General features: G+C 46.5%; 1 protein-coding gene across 3 annotated transcripts in view; it reads left to right on the plus strand.

The window, feature by feature from the left end:
• Nucleotides 1-25,955, plus strand: part of SIPA1L3 (signal induced proliferation associated 1 like 3) — a 129,431-nt gene that overhangs the window by 3,700 nt on the left and 99,776 nt on the right. For 2 of the 3 annotated variants that reach the window (XM_044305305.1, XM_044305309.1), the window contains exon 2: nucleotides 25,615-25,743. The gene's annotated coding sequence lies outside the window, so the exon portion shown is untranslated. Of the gene's footprint in view, nucleotides 1-8,015; nucleotides 8,120-25,614; nucleotides 25,744-25,955 lie in introns of those variants that run through there. The other variant, XM_044305306.1, reaches the window with a different exon arrangement.

Raw genomic sequence — 25,955 nt, forward strand, 5'->3', positions numbered from 1 at the left:
TGGAAATGAACAAGTCCGCATCTGATCCACCCAAAAATCGGGTGCGGATCAAACATATGGCCGTGGGCATACATATGTCGCAGCTATATATGCTATAATGCTGCCATATAAGCTCAGCGCCCTTACTCCCTCTGTGTTTGTTCATGTTACCGCTATATGGTGCTGTATTATAGAGGCTCGGTATATCGCTATATAATAGCTTCTGAAGGAGAAGGGCATCGGTATAAATCAGATGCTGTATGGAATCGCAGTCAGAGGTGCAGTAGGGGCATGTAGATGACGGCTTTTATAGGTGTGTGTGTGTGTATAAAATATATATATAATATATATATATATATATATATATATATATATATTTACACACAGCTCCCCCCTCTCCCTGAATAGTCCTCCTAATGCCATCTCTGTGTGGGTGAGGATCTGCACAGTGACGTCCGTGGATCTGACTAATTGTAGGTTTTGTGTGTGGGGCTCCATGCAGAAATAAATGACATTTCCATGCTTTTTGTCAGTTCACACAGAAGGCCGGCACACTGTGTAATGCACAGTCTCCCACGTCACAGCTGTCCTGACATTCATTTCTATCAGTTTCCCGGCTGAAGTCGTGGCAGATAATCAGATGGTTAATTAGCGAGCATTTAATGATTGATTTTGGGGGGGTTTATGAAGTTCTCTGGTAAGAGGCGCTGATCCTGACAGCTCCGTCTGCAGGTTAGATTGCCTCCTTATCCCTTCCAGGCAGCTGCTCGTCCTGGTATTGGCTTTTATCTGGGGTGCTGTGGGAGTTGTAGTCTTCTCTACCCCCCCTATCATCTCTCCCAGCCAGCTGTCCTTGTCACTAATCCACTTCATTCCCTATTGTTCCCTTTGCACAATTAGTTTAGGGTACGGTGTATGCGGCGGTGCTGGATTAGGCCTCATGCGCATGACAGTATTTTTTATCCTTATGCAAAATCCATATTTTTGCGGAAAGCACGCCAACCCATTCACTTTAACGGGGCAATGCACACCTCAGAAATTTTTGTGTGGATCCATTTGACTAGTGCAAATTATAGAATGTGTCCGATTCTGGTTCTTCTTGCGGATGAGAATAGTCCTTTCTATTGATGAGTTTGAAAAAATACGGAATTGGGTGATTGTATTTTGTGGACCCGTTGTTTGCACACCGAAATACGGACACTACTGTGTGCGTGAAGCCTTAGGTATTTTTTGGCTTAGGGTATGGCTGAGGCTTCATGCACACAGCTGTGTAGCCATACCCTTAGACCACGTTCACATCTCGGTTTAGGACATCCGGCGCAAATGCTGGTGGTTGGCCGGACAGAAAACATTGCATGCAACGGTTTTTGCCTGGCCGAAACCCAGCATTTATGCCGCAAAATGGGCAGATCACCACCGGAACTTATTGCGATCAGTGGGTATGTGACGGTGAAGTGGAGGATCCTGCAGGCTGCTCTGCGACGGACCAGCCTGTCGGATCTCCAAACAAGGCCTTACGTATTTTCCTTTCCGCACTTGCGGATTTTCGTGCTAATAATGTCCACATCAAATTGGAATGCAGCTCCACAATGAAATGTTACGCAAATTTTAATGCACAGGTGCGGATTCTGTAAACCATTTTGTCTTGGCGATTTGGATGTGGCTTTCAGAACTCCGTTGACTTCAATGGAAAATACCTGCGGCAAATCAGCGCACAATCTGCAAGATAATAAACAAGCCACAGATTTCAAAATAAAATCTGCAGTGAAAAAATTGCTGCATGTACACATTGCAAAACTCATTGCATGGGTATGCCACGCGTCTGAAAAATAACGATCTACGTCTCCTAGCGTCCACCAGTGAAAAACGCATTGCATCCGGACGACGCTTTCCGTTTTTTTACACAACCCCCATTCACTTCTTTGAAGCCAGAGCTGCGCAAAGGCACAATATAGAACAGGCGGTGATTTTTCCTGAAAGCAGAAAAGAAAACAATGCTCCTAAAATGAATGGGTCAGGATTCAGTCCGGATGATTAGCGGACGCCAAAACCCGCTCGTGTGAATGACCCTTTAGGCTACTTTCACACTGGCGTTTCTGGGTCTGCTTGTGAGATCCATTTCAGGGCTCTCACAAGCGGCACAAAATGGATCAGTTCAGCCCCAATGCATTCTGAATGGATAAGGATCCGCTCAGAATGCATCAATTTGGCTGCGTTTGGTCTCAGTTGCGTTTTTTAGACTGTCACTAAAACACAGCTTGCAGCGTTTTGGTGACCGTCTGACGATGCGGATACAAGCGTTTGCATTATTGGTGCGGATCCGTCTGTGCAGATACAAGACGGGTCCGCACCAAATGCGAGTGTGAAAGTAGTCTTGGTCTACCTGACGTGAGATTTTTCAGCGTGGATTTTCATGCAAAAAAAAAAAAGACCTGCATAGTACAGCACCAGCAAACTGAATGAGATCAGACAGATCTCATCTACACTGCTTTTTTTTTCTACCGTGCGGAAATTGTTCTGCTGCACAGAATTTGAAATCTGCAGAATGTCAGTTTTTCAGATTTCAGGGGTGAGATCTGTGTAAAATCCACATCAAATCCGCAAAAAACATGATAGAGTGCGGTTTTGCAGTTTTCCTGCGCATTTTCTGCAGACAAATGTGCACCGCGTCTAATAGGCGAGGTCCGACCGCTGGGGTCCCTGCCGATCATGAGAATTGGGGTCAGTGCTCTATATGGCTGCCAGAGAGCGCCTGGGTACTCTGCTCTCTCTGGCAGTCACGCATTTCGTGTACCCCGGGAGTCATACCCCCACCAATCCTGGCAGTACATGTGTTCGTAGCTTTGTGTTGCGGCACTTAGTTGTCCGCGATTACCCCAATCGTTAGGCGCGTTGTCCTAGTGCCCGGTGCGCCTGCTTCCTGCTGGTATGTGACGTCACTGTCTCACATGGGCTTTAGCGCCCCCCAGTGTACAGTTCTTTCCCAGACTTCTTGTTTTACGTCCTCGTTCACATTCTGTGTTGTAGACGGCGTCTTTCTTCTTCTCCTCCTCACTCAGCCGCTCTGTTCTTCCTCCTCTCTCTGCGCTGTTGGTTTCCCAGTCACTTTGCACCTACACAACTTGACATCTTAAACACTTGTCATTGTCACACATTGCAGCAACACGGGCATAAACATGATGGCTTCAGGGGGCCACATAACCCAACAGGATCCGAGCTCCGGCAGATGAACCTTTCACCTGCTGCTAGCACAAAGGTGTCATTGTCTCCAGGCTGCAGCGCGCGCTGTCCTTCTGTGCAGAGGTGGCGGTAATAACTGTGTTTCCGTATTGTTACACAGGAACAAATTTAGAATTTTTCTTTTTCTTTTCTTTTTTTCCATTTACTGATACAATCTAAATGTTTCCTTTTTAACCCCTTCCTGATGCAGCCATTTTCCGTTTAGTTTTTTTTAATTAACTCCCCATAACTTTTTTTATTTTTCCGTACACCTAGCCGCACAAGAGCAGTTTTTTTGCGGGATAAGTTGTACTTTCTAATTTCCCCATTTGAAATGGCAACGGATGTAGTGGGAAGCTGGAAAAAATTTGCATCATTGTACTCTGAATCTCCATAATTTTTTATGTTTACGGAGCTGTGTGAGGGCTCATTTTATGCCAGGCAATCTCTATTATTAATTAACATGAGATCATCTCATTGTTTATACTATAGACTGCAGTGGGAAAATCGCTAGGTTCCTGTTGAGCTCTGCCACAGGCAGGGCTTGATAGGAACTTTGCTATGGCAGACCTCCGAGCCTTCAGAAGGCCCCAGGCTGCCACAGCAACTAAACGGCTCCTGTGATCTCTTCGGTCACTAGAAGCACAGCGCTCCTAGTAAATGACCACTCAGATTTTGTGGTTGCAACTGACCACAGCATCTAAGGGGTGGACTGTGCCACGGGTAGCTATGGTGCCCACTCAGCCCCTGAGCAGGCACCATCTTTAAAGGGGTTTTCCAGGCTCCTGATATTGATGATTTATCCTCAGGATCAGTCCCAGCAGTTGAACCCCTGGCGATTACGTTATTTATCACTCATCCTGTGGAGGGTGATTATACATTTCGTGGGTTGACATCTGTTCCTCCCGACATCATCATTAGTACACACTCGTGGTTCGGCCAAGTGTGCATGTGTTCTCAATAGGGAGAGGAAGGTAAGCCACTGACGGTGACTTATGTCTCTCGAGAACAGAGGATCGGGCATGTTGAAATTCATCATTCCGGCATTTGGCGAACAAACAATGGCGTAGCTATAGGGGAAGCGGCTGATTTTGGGCCTGAACTCAGAAGGGTCCCGTCCAGGAGGAGGACTAAAAGACTTTATTGTCGGGCCCTCAACAGTATTATACAGTGACATTATATACAGTGACATAGTAGAAAACGGACAGACAGCGGCTCATCTGAGCAATTTTTGACACAGGAGTGGAGGTTGCACGGGAGGAGGGAGTTGTGAAGAAGTTCCTGGGGGGTGGCCCCGTTCAAAAAGTTGCTGTATGGCCCAGTCATTTCTAGTTACGCCACTGCGAACAAATGTTGGTCAAACTCAGCCACTAGGTAATATAGTATAAAAGTGTTTGCAGGGTTTTCCCTAAAGGACTATTATATTCTATATGACTTCCGGAAGATCTCCTGTAAGAGAGCCTGGAAGACGGGATTGTAGAAGGAACCTTGAAGGCTAACGATTCCCCGCATCCTATTCTTTTGTAAACCTGCAAGGATTGAAATGCGGAGTAAAACGTCAGGTTTTAAGTCGCTGCGCGCTCGTTTCTCAGTGTGTTTGTGTTAATGAGATGAATGGGAGCTGCCGTTCTGTTTACACAGCTGAGGTCCTATGTGCGGGGCCTCAGAGGCCGATTATGATGAAAATGGTGGAATGCACGGTTGACTTTAGGATTAGGGGCTTGAATGTAGACGTTCAGTCTTCAGCTTGATTGAAATACCAGTTTATACAGTAACCAGTCATACTATTATACAGGAAGCTATATCAAAGCTTGTGGGTTACTGTGCAAAACAAATATCTAAGGAAGGGGGGGGGGGGGGGGGGAGAGTCCTGTAGACTTAAAGGAATTCTCCAGTGGGTGAATGAAAATTAGCTATGATTAAAGGCGGCCATATAGATGAACATTGGGTGGGCCGACTGTCTGTGCATGGTGACGTCCCTGTTCTGCCCCGACGAAAGGGGAGTGGTAACATCCAATTGGCAGTTTATTTGTTTCCTGGGGGAATAATAGAGGTTGTGAGGCCAGATGCACCAGCATTGCTATTTTGTGGGGAATACACAAAAATTTGCAATGTACTAAGATGCCTGAGGAGAGGTATTGTGGTACTCGGAGCACTGGGCCTTGGTCTGTTTGCACTCCTGTGTGATGTCATGTGGGGCTGGAAGAATGGGTTCATCATCGGCTGCTACACTGGCGTGGTTCCGCTGCAAGTTTGCGGTATTGGTGCTACTGTAAAACAGCTGATCTGCAGGGGTGCTGCCATCCGGGTCATTGATGGCATATGGCTAGAATGTGCCATCAATGTCAGCTAGGTGCAGGTCACACTTTTAGACTTGCTGCTATCTTCAGAAAAGTGGAGAGCGCATTGCGCTTGCGCGGCCGCATCTCCATTTACTGCTATAGAAAGTCCCATAGCGGTAAATAGAGAGCACACCGCACAAGTGTGGCCAACTCTCCATTCACCGCTATGGCACTGCCGTAAATAGCTTAGCCAACGCTTGGCTTTTTTTCCCGAACACCCACAGCGGTGAATGGAGGTGGACACACTAGTGTGACTGCTTTCCCTTTAATCCTGGAGATAGGTGCGGGTCCCAGCTCCCATCTGAAATTGATGGCACATCCTAGTGATATGGGGATACCCCTTTAAGGGCACCATAGAATTCTCCTGGGTCCCAGAGGCGTGGGTACGGCAGCACTTTGCATCTTTGATGGGGGCACCGAAACATTGCAGCTCTTGTTTTGGGGGGGCACCTAGTGGGTTTGATGCAGTTTTTTTACTATTTAGGAATGACCTGGAAGGATATTTGAGCGACGGTTACTTGAAATAAGACCATCCCTTTTAAGACCCGCGTGACCAAGTCGGTGCATAGCGTCGACGTGGGTGACAGGCCTCCGGCCGTGCCGGCGGTGGGTTCCTAGGTTGGCTGTGTCAGTTTTTACATGTTCAGGGTGATCTTCCCTCGGATTGACACTGAATGCTCCGGTTTCTGGCACAGATAAGGGCTCTATTATTCATTGTCTAAGCGCTGTGGTATTTGTGGTGCTGGGTGGAGAGCGTAATCCTTCAGTCTACACTTTGCTACGAAACTGGCACACAATGGGTGCTTCACTTACCTGGCGACTTTCAGTCCAAGGTGATCTCATAGGCTACAAACAGACTTCTGTGTGCTAATGACCTCCAGGTCACATTAAAGGGCACATTTCGTATATACGCATTATGGCGAAACAACACTGGCATTAGAGTTGTCATCGGGATCATCCAAGTCATGGCATGCATGCTCTAACCTTACAATGTGGAATACCCCTTTAAAAGGGCCTGGTAAACCAGGCGCATTACCTTTTAGGGCTATCTCAGGGATCATCAACCTTCGGCACGCCAGGTGTGGTGTAACTACGACTCCCAGCATGCACATTTGCTTGGCTGTTCTCAGAACTCCCATAGAAGTGAATAGAGCCTGCTGGGAGTTGTAGTTTCACAACAGCTGGGTTGCTGACCCTTGGGCTAGCTCATCTGAATGTAATGATAGCTTTCACGTAGCGATCCGTTGCTTCCTTCTGGAGAAAAAGTACTTTTAATTCATGAGCAGTTCGGTGCACCGGGAGCGAGTCCAAGCCACTCTGTGCACTCTTGCTCCTCCTGCTTCCTCTGTCAGCTCTTCCCTTGATTGACAGGGTCAGCGTCCTTCATAGTCATCTCACCTGGTCCTGTCAATCAAAAGTGAGAGGTGGGAGGGGCCTTGCAGAGGAAGGGGCAGGGGCAAGGGTGCACAGAGAGGCTTGTTCCCGCCCTTGGTGCACTTAATTGCTAATTTTCATATGGATTAAAAGTACCTTTTTATCCAGAATGAAGCAACGTATACCTAAGCGATGGGTATCATTACATTCAGCTGAGCTAGTCCTTGAAGGCACTTTGCCTGGTGTAAACAGTGAATTTCCCGGTGAGACACCCCCTTTTGGGTGGCCATAGAAATTCAGCTTTTCTGGGATTTTCTAATCAGTCCTTTCTGCTGTGGAGATCAGTGGTGCCAGCAATATTTTGACAGCTGCTTGTCTCACCCTCCATATACAGAAAACATGCATGTTTGCCTGAGTTTAAAGGGGTGCTCCAGGCTCCTGATATTGATGACCCATTCTTAGGATAGGTCATTAATATCCGATCAGTGGGGGCCCAACACCCTGCACCCCTGCCGATCAGCTGTTCCCTGCAGCCTCCAGAACTAGCACTGCGAAAGGAACAGGAAGTGCAGCTCTGTTCAAAGTGTAGTGGCCGTGCTGGGTTACTGCAGCTCGGCTTCTATTCACTTCAATGGGAGCTGAGCTGCAGTAACATAGCGCGGCCACTACACCTTGAACGGCGCTGTGCTTCCTGTTCCATTCAAAGTGCTCATTTCAGCACCAGAGGCTGATCGGAGGGGGGTGTGTGGTGTCGGAACCTCACCAATCGGTATTACTGACCTATCCTTAGACTAGTGTAGTAAAGGACCGGCACTCACTCTTGAAGGAAGTCTTGCAAATAATTCTTTATTGCCACATAATTTTCTGTGACGCGTTTCGGCACAAGCTGTGCCTTTGTCAAACAGGCGCTATCTCGTAAACCTGGTGTGACAGCTGATCTCCTTTTCATGGCTGGTCCTCACAACTGCTGTGACAAGTGTGGAAACTTCAAGCAGGTTGTATGTCCAAGGACCGGCCGGGACCCTGCTCTGCAGACTGTTCATCCCCCCACCTGGTCCGTGGTGAACTTGGTACGGAGCGGATCTGTGATGGTTGCCTTTCCACGGCCTTGAAGGGGTTAAACGGCGTGCGCTGTGTGAGAGCCGTCTTTTTTCAAGCGGAATGAAGGCAGATGACAGGAGGATATTAACAATTTTGGCCTGAAGGTGAGGAATGGGAGCTCGAGCAACAGCTGCTGTTTGTATAAAGAGGGATTCTAGAGGCTAGCCCGGGAGCTGGAGATATGGAAATTATGGGTCATGGGGTCCCAGCATCTGACAACGAGCTTGTTATTACAGTCAGGGCCGTCTGTGTTACACGTAATGTAACGCTGCCTTGTGCCCTCACCCACATTTTCTGCATTTCTTCTTTTGTTCGATGTGCATGTCGTAAACCACGTGCTGCCATTGATCAGCCGTCTCCTCCTATAGCTGGAGAATCCTGGATCTCCACTTACCATAGGCTGAACAATGCCAAGGTTAAAACTGCTCATCGATGCCCATCTGGTCAGATGTGACCGATCTCTCAAGGTTCTTCACCAAAATGTATTTTATGCAACAAAAAAAAGGGGGGGGGGGGGGGGGGGTTGTGTACATTACTGTTAAAGGGAGTCTGTCACCACATTTTAGCATGTTAGACTGTTAAAATAGGGTTATGTGATCCAGCCAGAACATAAAAACGGTACCTTTGTGGTAGAAAACTGACTTTTCAATTTGCCGAAAACGAAGTTATAAGATTATCTTCTGAGCCCTCTCAAGTGCCCAGGGCGGTCTCTCAATCCTCGGAGCCCCAGGCAGGCACCTCCTAAACGGCTGATAACTCCGCCCTCCGTGCGCCTCTGCCCGCCCGTTTACTCCCCTCCCCTGTCCTTTTCCACTGCGGCTGTGCGGTCCAAATCGTAGCGGGCGCATGCGCAGTAGGTATTGCGATGCCCTGCCAGGAGCGGGCATCGCATTGCGCATGAGCCCGCTACGATTTTGACCGCTCAGCCGCAGTGGAAAGGGACAGGGGAGGGGAGTAAACGGGCGGGCAGAGGCGCACGGAGGGCGGAGTTATCAGCCGTTTAGGAGGTGCCTGCCTGGGGCTCCGAGGATTGAGAGACCACCCTGGGCACTTGAGAGGGCTCAGAAGATAATCTTATAACTTCGTTTTCGGCAAATTGAAAAGTCCGTTTTCTACTACAAAGGTACCGTTTTTATGTTCTGGCTGGATCACATAACCCTATTTTAACAGTCTAACATGCTAAAATGTGGTGACAGACTCCCTTTAAAGCCAGCCCCCCCCCCCCCCCCCACAACCTGTGCCACCTATCTGTGATAAATGCTTGATCAGGTGGGGAAGCTTGACCACCAGGACTTTACACCAATTGCTGTTTTGGGCCAGTGTCCTAGGTATTAAATGGAAGGGCGCACTCTTAGCTGGTGCTCTGCTCAAACTTCCTTCTAGCGTGGGCCAGGTTCTCTTGTTTAGGCCACTGGTGGATAGGTCATCAGTACCAAAATCCCAGAAAACCCCTTTAACCAAGACCGAACTCATTTTATTCAAAAAAAAAAATTATCTTCTCTTTTTGTTCTATTACCCTAGAGTTGAAAGGGTGCCATTATTCATTTCTGTGTCACTTCTGGATGGACAACTTCTCTAGAACTCGGGTTGTCCTTGTTGTTTGACATTGAAAAAAACGTTACCTGAAAGTCCTTGAGTTGTTAAATGGCTTTTCTGAGTGTTTAATACTGATGACCTAGCCTCAGGATAGGCCTTCAGTATCTGATGGGTGGAGGTCCTACTGCCGGGACCCCCGCCGATCAGCTGTTTGAAAAGGCTGCAGAGCACCACACCTTCTTCCTAGGCCAGTGAGGTCACATTCATTGGTCAAATGGCCTAGATGCTGCTCAGTCACATTCAAGTGAATGGGCCTGAGCTGCAATACCAAGCACAGCCACTATCCAATGGACGACGCTGTGAGAAGGCCACATTGTTATGCTCAAAGGAGCACCACAACCTCTTCAAACTACTGATCGGCAGAGGTCCCAGGTGTCGGACCCCCACCAATCAGATATTGAAGACCTATCTTGAGATCCAAATTATGGATGTAACCAAAAAAATTGGCTTTGCACGTTAGGATGTTCAATAGTGATGGGCCATTTTTGTTGGTGCCAATGTAGAAATCTTAAAAGTGCAACTTGGCTCCTTATATCGTCTTTTCTTCAGCATTTGTCCAATCCTTGACTGTACCATGTGAACCCCGCCCTAAACATATATGAGCACGATGGTCGGTGTCACTATAGGGAAGATTGATAGAAATCGGCCACCTAATCCGTCTGAAGTAGAGGGGCGCTTGCAGGGTATTTGGTGTTATTCGGGTTGCAGACATGAAATCTGTGTAAGCCGATTAGACCTGTCTGGCCTCTGGAAAGCTTTTGACCAACAAATGCGATCTTGATTTTAATTTTAATTAGCCAAGGGAATTAAAGTTGCCGTAATATTCTAGAGCCGCTGGTGAGAAGATTTGTGGATGTTTGAGATGGCAGAAATTCCCCCGTTCTAGTGATCACGGGACTGGGAACAGGAGCATTGGCATCTGGAGAACTTGGTGTAAATATTATTTTTACATCCAGCCTCCTGGGTCCATATTGTGTCTGCCCGAGCCTGGTACGCTGCACGGGTGCTGAGCACATTTGGTGGGCAGCCGAGCGTGTCCGTGTTTGCATTAGGAAGTGTCACAGTGACTTCTTGTCAGGCTGGTTGAGGCCTTTGTTCCATCAGGACTTCTTTGTTCTTCTAGTCACAGCCCGGCCCATATCTTGTCCCAACAAGCTCCTGTCAAACACAACAAGTCTTCAAAGTCTCCATTGATGTCTGGGCTGTGGTGATGACACTTGTCATAATGACAATGACCTAGCCAGCATTTGGGGCCACACAGAAGAGTAAAGGGGGCTCGTGATGACATTGGCTTCTGTGGGACAGGAGAATAAAAGGAGAAGAATGGCTTGTGTAAAGCAATATGTTGGTTGTTACGTTGCCATGATGGACCTTCATAAATTGCAAATTAAATTGTAAACCAATTCTTCATCATTGTGTAGAAAACTTCAGACCTGTCAGTGGTGTATGTCATAAGTTCTGACTGGTGGTCTTTGAGGCTATGGATCACCACTGGTTCATTACCTAGAATGAAGGCCCACCCAGCAGAGCACAGTGTATTTTCAGCTTCTGAAGTCTTCTCTCCACTTCATTCAGAAAAGGTGAAGATGTGCCATAGATGTATATTACAGTCCATGACCCATCTTCACCCATTGAGAGGAGATATAGGTGCCTATTCATATAGGAGCAAATTGGCCAAACCCAACAATTTTTTGATGGGACCAGCCAACTTATGTGTATGGGGATGTGCTGACTCTCGCCCCAACAGATCATGTTGGAGAAAGGAAGGATCAGCCATGTTGAATTTTACATGTCCTATCCTTTGTTCCCATGGGAGACTAATGGCCACCAGTGGTATCTGGCGGAGGCCTAATCTCTTCTCTTATTATCACAGAAAGCAAAAACCAATTAAAACATAACTTTTAATATATATTATATAAATAGAGCCCAATTAGGGCTATAAATGTACTGTATATCCCAACGTAGCACTGCTATACCGATAATCAATGATAAACTTGGCATCAGGGGCTATCCCATTGAGCATATGAGCTGCTGTCCTGCTCAATGGAGATCCTTACATCCTGAGGAAGTTGGCGCACGTGAGTGGTCCACATGGACCTCGCTATATTGTATCGCCTTGTTATCGGTTCTCCACGGCGCTGACTATAAATAGCCTACATTGGTAATTTTTGGAGCCCACATGTATCTTTTTGCATCAGGTCGTTGCTCCATATTTTATATGCTCAGGTATTGCTTTGTAAGGTCTCCAGTAAGGTCTTTTTATATAATTTATATTAAGTTATGTTTTAATTGGATTTTGCTTTCTGTGATAATACTTAGATTTTTGCATGACCAACATATGTGATTCTCTACACAAGTTTTCTGTATTTTGTTTAATCTCTTCTCTCCATTGAAGAATAGCTGGGCCATGTGGTCATGCCCTAGAAGATATAGTTCAGTAACCTAATTTAACTCCACTGCGGCAGCACATAAAGGCCCATACCTTTTTAAGTTGACTTGTTTGAAGCAGGAAAATTGGGAAAGCACAAAGATCAGAATGACTTTGTGAGGTTAAATTGTGATGACAGGGTCATGACGTGTCCGCAACAGCAGGTCTTGTTAGGTTTTCCCGGTAATGTTAGAACTTACCAAAACTGGTCCAAGATGCGACAAGTGATGAACTTGCTGACAAAGTCACTGTCGTCCAAGACTCATTGATGCACGTGAGGAGCTGAGGCTGGCCCGTCTGATCCCACAGAGCGACAAATTGTTGAAGAATCTTCTGCTGGACACCTTCAAAGGTCTTGTGGTGTCCATGCCTTGATGGCTCAGACCTGCTTTGGTGGCTTGAAGGGCATCTACACAATAATGGGCATGCGGTTGATCGGTTTAGGTATGTGCAGTGTGTTAACTTCATACAGAGGATAGCCAAACTTGTTGTAACACAAAATTATCAGCTTTACTGTTGACTTGACCCTCATGTTTTGGACCCTGGCTTATCTCATTGCACTCTCTCCTGTCTTATCAGTGCATTCCCAGGAGATCAGTACATAGGGCAGTGAAATTTTGCCACCCACTCATCATTTCATTCTTTCTCTTCTCATTCAGTAATGCATCAATTCTAGGACAGACTGTTACTGGGCCGAGTAGAGCGAACTGACCTTGGATCTGTGCGGCTCCTGTCCACGGTGTTGCCGGATGTGGTGGGAGAGTTTACAGATAAATACTTTCTGGCCGGATAAAGTTGATTTGGAAGTGGGTTTAAATAAATTTAAATCCTGCAGTCAAATCACTCTAAGGCTACTTTCACACTAGCGTTTACGTTTTCCGGTATTGTGTTCCGTCATAGGATCTCAATTCCGGAAAAAAACTCTTCAGTTTTGTCTCCATTCATTGTCAAAGTTGAACAGAACACTCCAAAATGCATTCCGTTCCATCCTCATACCAGAGAGCAAACTGCAACATGTATTTTGCTTTCCGTCCTGGGATGCGGAGCAAGACGGATCCGACATAACCCCCAATGCAAGTCAATGGGGACGGCTCCGTTTTCTCTGCCACAATAGAAAACTGATCCGTCCCCCATTGACTTTTAATGGCGATAATGACGGATCCGTCTTCGCAATGTTAAAGATAATACAACCGGATCCGTTGTATTATCAGTAACGGAAGCGTTTTTGCTGGATCCAGCAAAAACGCTAGTGTGAAAGTAGCCTAAGGCCTTATGCACACGACTGTAGTTTTGGGTGGCATCCGATCCGTGTTTTTTGACTATTGGATGTGAACCCATTCATTTCAATCCATATGTCTGTTCCACGGCCGTGTGCTCCATAATGACGCCCCTCTGCTTTTCATCACACCTTCTGCCTTTAGATTGACAGCGCTAGACCGCATTTGTGTCCAGAACAGCGCGTTCTGGATACGAGGGCGGTCAAGCGCTGTCAATCTAAAGGAATGATGAAAAGCAGAGGGGCGTCATTATGGAGCACCAGGGCGTCACTAGAGCGGCGATCGAACGGCAAAAGCCCGTCTACTGGTGCTTGAATAGTTAATTTGCATAATTTCAAAAGTTCCTTTTTCTCTGCAACGATACCACCGACAAACATAAGAGAGGTATCGTTTTAATCGGCGACATCAACTCTACCAAGGTTATATGCCTGGTGGGGTAGGGTTGATCCAGCTGACAGAGCCACTTTAAAATCTCATCCACTTTGCTGCTACTGTACAATGCTGCAGGTTTACCACTCGAAAATCTCAGCAAATCCACTGTCTTCTGCATAGTTGTTCGTTTTTTGCATTTAGTCCACTGGTTTCTGGCTTAGGTTGGGTTAAACTTTGCCTTGGTTGGTTATCTCGGGAGTTTCAGTCGAGTCATTTATTAACCTGCGGTGTTAGTGATTGCCGTGCTGGCTGTGGTGGAAATTAAGGGGGACTCTGACTTGGGCAATAATTCGCACAAGGTAACCGGTTCTTCCCGCTCATCACCAAATCTGCTCATCCCAGGACCAGTGTCTATTAGCTCTGTCCTGCTGAGTGATGGTACACCGATGGGTCTAGTAGTACTCTGGAGAAGTAGTCAGGTTCAGCTTGCATTAGGGGATGGGTGCAATGAGGACATCAGACTATTCATGTGATTGAGAAAAGGACGTCGTTAATGGCTTAATTAACTGCGTACTGAGAAGCGCCCAGAGATAACTGCTGGCCATCCATCTGTGGGTTTGCATACGATCTTCTTCAGACTTATCTAGGGCACGTTGGATGAGAATAGATCACAAAGAGGAGCCATTGTGTTCAAGAAATCTGGAAAAGATGACCCTACCAATAGGATAGGTGATAAGTGTCTGATCGGTGGGGTCCGTCCACTGGGATGAGAATGGGGGCCCCGTTTTCCCTGTTTGAACCGACTGGCAGTCACACATGAGCACTACTGCTCCATTCAACTCTGATAGCGAAAGTGCAGCGGCCCATACAAATAAATGGAGCCGCTGCACATGTGCCCAACCAGCCACTCCTTCTTTTCTCAGGGCAACTTTTCCAACAAGTTGTTGGGGTCCCAGTGGTAGGACCCCCACCAATCTAATTGTTATCCCCTATCCTGTGGATAGGGAATAACTTTACATAACTGGAGCACTCCTTTCACACTGAGAGGCCTTGGTCGGTATCTGGAGGGTACTGTCTCTACTTCTGGAAAGTGCCTAGCACAGCCCTAAGAAGTCTTATACCACATTGGGGATTTGTGAATTAGGTTTATACACTGCTTCTGGAAGCTGAGACTTTCTGCTAAAAAAATAAATGTATCGTATCCTAGGATGGTGCAAAGTGAGCATTAGTCCGGGACTACACAGTGACTGCACGTCCAGTGATTCAGCACATTGTGACTGCCAGTAGATCCCAGAGGATGATTGTCTAAGGCAGGGATGGTGAACTTTTTAGAGACTCAAGTGCCCAGACAGTAACCCAAAACCCACTTATTTATTGCCAAGTGCCAACACGGGAATTTACCCTGAATGCTACAGTCCAATATAGTATATCTTCCATGTACTTTATCATGTAGCTATAATAGCCTGCCTACATTCAGTGCACTGCTTGTGCCGTTCATAGTGCGCCCTGCACTGATGAGGGCAGGAAAAGTCTAAGGCATATTGGTACACCATAGACTTTTTCCAGGGTGCTGGTGGCCACAGAGAGGGCTCTGAGTGCCACCTCTGGCACCCGTGCCATAGGTTCGCCACCACTGGTCTAAGGTATGCGACGTATGCATTGTGACAGTCTTCATCGTCTGAAGGGCTCATGCACACGAACGTATTTTCTTTCCGTGTCCGTTGTTTGTTTTTTGCGGACCATATACGGAACCTTTCATTTCAATGGGTCCGTGTGCATTCTGTTTCCGTATGTCTGTTCTGCAAAAAAAATAGAACATGTCCTATTATTGTCCGCATTACCGACAAGGATAGGACTGTTCTATTAGGGGCCAGCTGTTCCGTTCCGCAAAATTGGGCATGCACACAGACGTCAACAGTATATTTTTCGGACCGCAAAATACATATGGTCGTGTGCGCGAGCCCTAAGATTGAGCTAAAGAAAATCCGATAATGAAATTGCAATATCCTGCGACATCCTTCCGTCACGTCAGACATGAATGTGTATATTGCACGCGCAACTTTTTCTCGCTGTTTCTTGTATATCCTTTCTGTAAAGGAGGCTGCCACATGGCTACATCACCTTTTCCACATGGTCCAGTCTGTTCATGTATTACACGTGGGGTCCTACAGATGGTTAATGACTGTGAGGTGTTTAGGAGATTTCCAAAACCGCACTGAATTGGGAACGAGACACAAGGCCTTCAGAACTTGGCATGCCCCTTTACTTCTGCTGTGTCTGTGGCACAGTTCTCCTACCTTGCTGGCAGCGTTGGATTGTTCTGTGCCCGCCTGTGCGTGGGCTTCTCACGACAAGCTCTATCTCTGCTGGTTCATGGTATTCTGATCTACCAGCTGCTCTGCTGCTTAAAGGCTCTCACCCGGAAAAAAGGTAGAAAGCTTCTTCCTGTGCATAAAGCTTGCAATCTATCGTATTTAGATAGAACTGAATACCTAGCCCCAGCGCTTCAAGGGGAGACTACCGTAATACAGCATCTGGTGGAAGATGCCACAATATTGTTGATTTGGAGAATTTCCCTGGATATCTTGGAAGAGACTCCTCCTGCCGTCTAAGGTGCTCTCCATAAGGAGATGTAGTAATCCCCTGAATCCTGACGAGGCCTCTCAGCCAGTTCATCCAGTACTCTGGAACTGGCTTATTTCCCCAAGAACAAAACCATTGGGTGGTTGAGTCAAGAGGCTCCATACATATTAGACAGTCAGCCGATCCCGCATTAGTCGACATATATCCAATGGGTGTGGCCATCAAAAGTCTTCTCTGCAAAGAAAAGTAAAAAACAAGCTTTAATCAACATCCCATATTGTCTGTCGGTGCTCCTTCAGACAAGTCCTCTGCCATGTGAAAGGATTGTAAGGGTATGTTCACACAACGGATGTTGGAAGAGTCCACTGGAGAACCACAACGGAAATCTGAGGCTTACCCTGGAAATTTCTGCCACCAATTGGGCAGTTGTACGCGTTGTGGAGTTTAGCCTCATTTTTAGACTAATTCATGTGTGGCCACCCAGGAGGTGGAAATAATGGGAGGGGGACTACACACACAGTACTCCTATGGGTTTCTGTGAGGAGTGCACACTAAAGTCTTCCTGGAGTATCTACTGTGTGAACCAGTGGCGTACATGGAGAAGTAAGGGCTCAATAACAAACCAGGCCCCCACACAGGACAGAGGGGTTTCTGCCTCATTTGCTAAAAGTTGTTCTTTTAGAGGGTAGAGTCCTGACCGTTTTCACCTCCAGTAGAAGAGTAGATAATCCCAACTAAGACTGGGCCCCCTCTTGCCCTGGGCCCCGTATTAGTCCCATGGTCTGCCGCTATTGTAGGGTAGGGTGCTCCAGTAGCTGTAGGCCACGAGATAAGCTCTGTTGATCATAGAACTTGGGCAGATTATTGTGGATGTGACCCCTAGCAAGACCCACTTTAAATGGGTTATCCACTTTTGGCAATCCCTTTTTGTTAGGCTCAGCTCACATCTCCATTTTCTAACTCCGGTAGTCTATTTTGGGCAGATGAATAACGCTGCATGCAATGGTATATTCGGCAGAAGGACGGCATTTCATGCCGGAAACCTGACGTATCCTATTATAGTAAATGGGAATCCGGTGGTGTCCAGCTAGGCTCGATATGGTAACACTGGAGATGTGAACGAAGCCCAAAGGCTGGATTCGCACACGCAGTTTGGAGGCAGTTTTTTGAGCCAAAGTCAGGAATGGATTTAAAAGGAGAGGAATGTGTAACGGAAAGAATTGCACCAAAAACTGCATTCAAAGTGAATGAATCTAGCCTTAAAGGGGTTATCCCACTAAATGATGAATCGCCTATCAACAGGATTAGTGATAAATCGTGCAAAGCAGAGGGCCCAACTTATGGACCACAGCGTGATCGCGGAAAATGGGAGATCCTTTTAGTCCGCTCTTTGAATAGAGTTGTTGTGTGCATGTGTGACCACCACCCCGTTCTGACGGAGTAGTAAATACATTTTGTTGGATCACCCCTTTAAAGCCCTTTTACATGGGGTAATGATCGCCTGTAAGGCCTCTTTCACACTACCGTTTTTTTTTCCGTTTTGCGGTCCGTTTTTTGCGTTCCGTATACGGTCCGTATACGGAACCATTCATTTCAATGGTTCAGCAAAAAAAAAAAACGGAATGTGTTCCGTATGCATTCCGTTTCCGTATTTCCGTTTTTCCGTTCCGTTGAAAGATGGAACATGTCCTATATTTGGCTGCAAATCACGGTCCGTGGCTCCATTCAAGTCAATGGGTCTGCAAAAAAAAACTGAACACATACGGAAATGCATCCGTATGTCTTCCGTATCCATTCCGTTTTTTGCGGAACCCTCTATTGAAAATGTTATGCCCAGCCCAATTTTTTCTATGTAATTACTGTATATGCCATACGGAAAAACGGAACGGAAACGGAACCACAACGGAAGCAAAAAATAGAACAACGGATCCGTGAAAAACGGACCGCAAAACACTGAAATGGACATACTGTAGTGTGAAAGAGGCCTAAGATTGGGAACGAGCGTTCATCTAAACAATCGCTGCCCCACGTGAACTTGTCCGCTGAACGTTGGGAATTGTACATTCTGATGAGAGAGAATCCGCTAGATCTCTTTAGTGAACAGTGTAATGGTGATGGATTTGGTGGTGTGATCGATACAGGCTTTTAAAAAGAAGCTTTAAGGGCCCCTTTATGGGCAGACTCAGCAGGTAACCATCAGGAACGCCCATCCCCATAGGAAACCATTATTTTTGGAAATAATGGTTTTTGTGTTCACATCAGCGGTACCTCTGCACAGGGCAGTAATCGGGAACGATCATGTTGCATGTATTTAAATGGGTTGTGACACGAAAATATTCTCCATTTTTCTAACCACCACTTGGGTATATAGGGAGAGGCATTACCAGTAGAAAGAGGGAGGCGCTCATGCCGCTCTACAGAGCACTAGTGAGACCTCATCTGGAGTATTGTGCGCAGTACTGGAGGCCATATCTCCAGAAGGATATTGATACTTTGGAGAGAGTTCAGAGAAGAGCTACTAAACTGGTACATGGATTGCAGGATAAAACTTACCAGGAAAGGTTAAAGGACCTTAACATGTATAGCTTGGAAGAAAGACAAGACAGAGGAGATGATAGACACTGCTAAATACATAAAGGGAATCAACAAGGTAAAAGAGGAGAGAATATTTAAAAGAAGAAAAACTGCTACAAGAGGACATAGGTTTAAATTAGAGGGGCAAAGGTTTAATAGTAATATCAGGAAGTATTACTTTACTGAGAGAGTAGTGGATGCATGGAATAGCCTTCCTGCAGAAGTGGTAGCCGCAAATACAGTGAAGGAGTTTAAGCATGCATGGGATAGGCATAAGGCTATCCTTCATATAAGATGGGGCCAGGGGCTATTCATAGGATTCAGTATATTGGGCAGACTAGATGGGCCAAATGGTTCTTATCTGCCGACACATTCTATGTTTTCTATGTAATGCTATGTAATTGCCTGTAATTAAAAATTTTGTAAGGCTACTTTCACACTAGCGTTTAAGTTTTCCGGTATTGAGTTCCATTATAGGGGCTCAATACGGGGAAAAAAAACTCTTCAGTTTTGTCCCAATTTATTGTCAACGGGGACAAAACTGAACTAAGCAGAACGAAACTCTCCAAAATGCATTCCGTTTAGTTGCGTTCCCAGACCGGAGAGCAAACCACAACATGTTTTATTTTGCTTTCCGTCCTGGGATGCGGAGCAAGACGGGTCCGGCATGACACACAATGTAAGTCAATGGGGACGGATGTTTTCTGACACAATAGAAAACGGATCCGTTCCCCATTGACTTTCAATGGAGTTAATGATGGATCCGTCTTGGCGATGTTAAAGATAATACAACCGGATCCGTTCATAACCGATGGTTGTATTATCAGTAATAGAAGTATTTTTGCTGAACCCTGACAGATCCAGCAAAAACACTAGTGTGAAAGTAGCATTATTTACTGAAATCTCAGTATAGCGCCACCTGCTGTTTGTTCTATTCCTTATTTCCTGTCCACCTCACCGAGGTGGTCGCGCACACTCAGTTTAAATCTTCAACTGCCACCAGCCATATGTTGTGTTAGAAGCTGTGGCACTAAGGACAGAACTGCAAACAGAAAGGACACGCTCCTGACCTGCCAGCCTGAGATGCATTTAGCAGAGCAATAATTGGGGAGATCTCTGGATCCATGTGAAGTACAGGGCAGATTTTGGCTTTGTTAGAAAGCGATTGTCATGTCCTTTATGATGTGTGATTTTGAAGGCACAACCCCTTTAAGGCTGGTAGTCTGATCAGCATTACAGTTTTTTTGTGTGTACATTTTTTTATTTTTTATTTTTTTATTCTTCCACTAAGTCTAAAATATAAATGAAGCAGCTTGGCAATAAGTCTTCATAAAAATAAACTACGCAGACCTGTGCATCTCCATGGTAACGGCAAACTAATTCAGTGTATTGTAATCCATTTCTCCCCCTAATTAATACAAACTTACATTTGGTAGGTTAGCCAGAAGTAGAGAACGGTCAGAAGTGAATATGGCGGAGATCCGACGACACAATTTGTTGTCTGTTACCATGGTGATGCACAGTCTGTATAGGAGCTGCAGAAACAAAACGGTCAACGTTTTTAATGAAACGATTTAAAAATTATGGTTGTAATTATATGTACAGTGCGTTAAAGGGGCGGTGACATCTTAGTCTCTAGGACAGGCCTTCTCAAACTGCGGCCCTCCAGGTGTTGTAAAACTACCACTCCCACAATGCCCTGCTGTAGGCTGTTCGGGCATGCTGGGAGTTGTAGTTTTGCAACAGCTGGAGGGCCGCAGTTTGAGGATGCCTGCTCTAGGATATGCCACATAGGTGTGGGTCCCACTTCTGGAATGGGACCGCCAAAGTGAGCAGAGAGCAGCCATGCATGTGCAGCCACCCTCCATTCATTTCTATGCCACTGCCAACAAAAGTGCTCCTGGCTATCCCTGGCAGCCCCATAGCAGTGATCGGAGCGGCGGCCATGCTTGCTTGCGCGGTGCGCTCTCCATTCATCTCTATGGGACTTCCAAAAATAACTGAGCGCGCTCGCTTGGCTATTTTTGGAACTCAATAGAAATTAATAGAGAGCACGCTGCGCATGCTCTGTGTGCCCTCCTTCACTTTTGGGAGCGGGTCTCAGAGCCTGGACCCGCATCCATCCTATGAGTCTGAAATGACGCAACCCCTTTAAGCTGCAGGATGGGATTGAGAAGTCAGTACCCGCTTCACGAATGTCTTCTAGGGATGTAGACCTAAAGCTCCAGTCTCCACCGTGTTCCTAGAAGTGACTGATCACTTAACCATTTAAACACTGACTGTCCCTTTAAGCCCCACACCATCATCAGATCACTTTTTCCTTCGGCACAGGATCGCCCCTTTTAACCCTTTAAACTTACTGCCATCACTGTCTTCTTACCAGGGACTTATTACTTGACCCATTAAACATGTCATTGTCATGGTTCGCCTCTTCTATGCTCTTTCCAAGCACAGCGGTGACATGTCGAAGTCATGCATTGTCTATGATGGGAGCTGCGTGCTTGTGTGTGTGGGAGGGGGGATCTAATCCCACTTAGTATTCAGTGGACGAGTATGGTAGTATTACTAGGCAGCCCACGGCTCAGCTTCCTCCTCTCATTCACCAGACTGTATATCTCCGGCCAGGGAGAGGACGGATCCGACGAAATGGGGACTGCATATAGCAGGTGATTGTGTGTGGTTGTTGTCCGTGTGTGACACGCGTGTGTGTGGGATGGATGGTGCTGCAGCATTACTCCATACTGCAGCAGGCGTGCTCCGTGCATCGCCCCTTGTATGTGCTCGTGAATGGGTGAATTCTGCATTAATGATTCACATTGATCTATTACGTTTCCTTCGCCACCTGCTCTAGACGTGCCGTCCTCCCCGGGCACCGCACTGGCAGAGTTTAAGTAGGGGGTAGCACCTATACCCCTGCCCTAGGTGTGTTTGCATGTTCCTATTAGACCTGTAATTTATATATATATTTGTTTAATAGATGTAAAGCCATCATTTTGAGAGGCTACCCCGGGGTATGTGCGATCAGCAACATGCTTATTACCGGACCACACATCACTATGTATTAAGTGCTGGGTGAAGCGGCACAGGCAGCGCTCTCGCGTTGCTCCCTCAGGGCTGCTTTCCGCTCGCCTATCGCACCCGCATTCAATAGCTGTTTTGGGGACGGCGTGCTGTGCCAGCTCTTTTTTCAGTCTATCCGCATGCTGCTGGGTTGGAGCCTCTAAAATGATATCACCCGCCATAAAATGATGTCATGCTGAAGTTGATGCACCTCTTCTGGGCACAGCGGCTCCCTGTCTAAATGGTTTATGGGCTATGCAAAGCCGCGCAGGCAGGGTTTTTGGGGATTTTGAGAGGGGGAGAAGGGGACGGCGTCTGTCTAGAAGTTTATACAGTGGCATTTAATAATTTAAGACGCGAGAGGATCTCTTCTGTAACGTCTGGTCCCTGCCATAAAACCGCTGAACGATTCATCAGCTCCAGAATAAGGCCTCATGCGCACAACTGTATGTATTTTGCGGTCTGCAAAAAACAGAGCCGCAAAAAATATGGATGACGTTCTTGTGCATTCCGTATTTTGCAACAGCTGGTATATAATAGAACGGTCCTATCCTTGTCCGTAATGCTGAAAATAATAGGACATTTTCTATATATTTTTTTTTTAACGGAACGGAAATACGGATGTACGGGAGCAGAATACACACGGAGTAACTTCCGTATTTTTTTTGCGGACCCGTTGAAATGAATGGTTCCGTATAGGGTCAGCCAAAAAAAAAGGAACGGACACGGAAAGAAAATATGTTCGTGTGCATGAGCCCTTATGGAAGTAAAGGATTGGTTTGACCCGGTAGGAACGTGTCGCCTGCATATCCAGGGGTGCATGTCATTTCCTCCAGGAAGATGCTGACATCAGAGGGGCTAATGGTCCTGATCTTATGTGCACACACCAGAATTATCTAATTATATTCATTTATATAGCGCTTACATATTCCACAGCGCTGTACAGAGATTGTAGTCGCACACACCGGTCCTTGTCCCTATTAGGGCTCGAAATCTAACTTCCGTATTAACCTAATCTGCATGGTTTTGGAGCATCCAGAGGAAACCCACTCAAACATGGGGAGAACATGCAAACTCCATGCAGATGTTTTTTTTGGTTGAATTTGAAACCAGGACCCCTGACCACTGAGCCACCATCCTTGGAACTACATTTAGGGGGTTTAAAGGGGTTCTCTGAGATTTTGATATAGATGTCCTATCTTCAGGATAGTGGAGATATATTGGAAAAGCACGCCATATATAAGGTGCGGTGCAACCAAAAAGGGTTCTTCAACCCAATTCGAATATAACATTTTAGCATATGTTACTGCTGCAGCAGCATTATGCATAAAGCAATCTTTAGTTTCTTCACTTATCACTGTTTTCCTTGAGTTTTATTTTGAGTGACGGCTGTTTTGAATCCTACATTATGAGGATCTTCTCAAGATGGCTCCTCTGCCAGTTCTCTGAGGCCAAAACTGCATTCCCTCAGGTCACATACAAACTTGCTGTATCCAGCAGCTTCCTGCCAGCCAATCAGATTGGATTAGTGAGAGACACGCCTCCTCACTCTGAAGCCTAATGCAGGCATGCAGTGTGAAGGACCGCCCCTCCGCTGGAGACAGATGAGCCCTAGCAACGGTCTTTTAAGGGAGCAGTGGAAAGGGACAGGGGACATAAATGAAATCTGTTATTATAAGGTAATTACAGATCCTTTGACAATCATTGACAGACTAACTCAGGTATACATGCCTAGCTCTAATAAACTAGTAATAAAAAATAAATATGACAGTTACCCTTTAAATTTTTGGCAAGGTATTTGTACATAATTTCTATTGTCTCGGCAAAAAGAATGTAAAAAAAAAAAGGGAGAACATTCATAATTCCAAGAATCGTTTCTCAACATGATGATGACGGCGTTTCGGTCATGGTGACCTTTTTTTTAAGTCTTATCAGTGGGTATACATGAAAATATTATTTTTGCCGAGAGTGGAAATGATATACAAATACCCTGCCGCGAGTTGGATCCCCATTGGTCAGATAATGAGGGCCTATCCTGGGGATAGGTCATCAGTATAAAAAACCCTTTAACCCCCAACCCAGCAGTCGTAGCAGTGGTCTCCAGCCCGTGGCTTTTTTTTTTTTTTTAACGCTTCTACTACCGTGTTTTTTATGCTTCTGTTATGTCTGGATGTTTTTACCCTTTTTGTAGGCGTCCTTTTAAAAAAACGGACTCCCTGGAGTCCTGGATCACAGATGCGAAAGCTGGCCATATATCTAGATGGTTCTCTGCCTACTACTTGTTTGGCCAACATCTGTTCCTTTGGACCACCCCATACACACACGTTCAGAAAGCTGCTGCCATTATTTTTGCTGGCCGTCACCTATCGCCTGGAATGAAATCCAGCTGCCCAGTCATTCACTCACCCTACATCTTCCTTTGGGGGGGTAGTCAGTAGCCCACCATACACTAGATGATTGGCCAATCTCTCTGAAAACGTCGGGCTCGGCCAACGCTAAGGCAGCTTAGAGGGGTTGTCCGGTTTTCTGATACTGGATAGGTCATAGATATGCGATCGGTTGAGGTCCAGCTCGCGACACCCCCACTGATCTGTCGTTTTAAAGAGGCCACAACACTTGTGCCTCTTCAGTGGTTACCTGCAAGCCGAGGACTTTGTAGCCATAGGGCAGTGCTTGTCCCATTCACTTGAACTCCTTAAAGGACAGTCTAGTGTCCCATATTAGATTTAGATCCATCATCACTCTATGGGGCTGAGCGCAATACCAAGCACAGCCTCTATACAACGTACGGCGCTGTGAGAAGGCCGTGGCCATCACAGAACCCCCACCGATCAGCGGCGTTTCTGTGAGCACTGTGGCCTTCTCTCTGCTTACCAAGCACAGCGCCCTCCATTATATAGTGGTTGTGCTTGGTATTGCAGCGCAGCTCCATTCACTTCTATGGGACTGAGCTGCACCTAGGCCATGTGACCGATGAACGTGTCATCACCGACCTAGGAAAAGCTGCAAGAAGGCCGCTGCGCTACTGTGAGCGCTGGTGCCTTCTCAAACAGATGAATGGTGGGATTCCCAGGTGTCGGACCCCCCCACCGATCAGGTATCTAGAGTATAGGTCATCAGTATCTAAATCTCGGAAAGCCCCTTTAACACAACGGTGTCCCGATAGTTTTCCAAGAGACAACCCTGGGGACTTTTGTCAGGCAGTCACCATTACAAGGTGCCCCCCAAACATAATTGCAGCACCAAAGGGGTTAACCGGTAGCTCTTCTGAGTGACAGATGCACTGGCATTACCCATGAGACCTTCATGAAAAATGCATGGTGCAGCAACCATAAACCACGGCCGACGTGCATGGCGGGGGGAGAGGTTTCTGCATTCAGATTACAGGTGACCTGCAGAGAAAGGTGCGGTTTTCATGTATTGGGTCCCAGTCAGAAGTGTATTTTGGTGGTTCTGACCCTCTCTAGACATTGATCCCCTGTGTCAGGAGCGGGGCTCGGTCCTCCGTCCACCGGGCACCATGACTTATGTCCTGTCTTGAGTTGCGCTTGGCCGGCGGCATCTGTGTCGCGCGTGGTGATAAATCAGGCCGGACGCTGCCTCTGTAATGAAGGCCTTCCTCCTGGCGAGGATGTGCGCGCAGATTGTGTGACTATGGATTTGTGCTCTGCTTGTACTTTACACTGATTTTACGCCTTTCTTCCTGCAGGTACAGAAATCCCTTTGTTGCCTTATCCGTACTTCCATACCTTGGATCCAAGTTGGGGAATAATCACACTGAGGACTACACGTGGATGGGGGCTTGAGACTGCTTCCGAAAGAATGAAAGAAACCCCATGTGAGTACAGCGTCCTATCCTAAAATATATATCACACGTCCATAAAAACCGGAGTATGAAATTTCCTTAAAGGGGCGTCCATCAGCAGATTTGTACCTATGACACTGGCTGACCTGTTACATGTGCGCTTGGCAGCTGAAGGCATCTGTGTTGGTCCCATGTCCATATGTGCCCGCATTGCTGAGAAAAATGATGTATTAATATATGTAAAT

The sequence above is a fragment of the Bufo gargarizans genome, chromosome 9 (assembly GCF_014858855.1).
Source record: "Bufo gargarizans isolate SCDJY-AF-19 chromosome 9, ASM1485885v1, whole genome shotgun sequence".
Classification (NCBI taxonomy): Eukaryota; Metazoa; Chordata; class Amphibia; order Anura; family Bufonidae; genus Bufo; species Bufo gargarizans.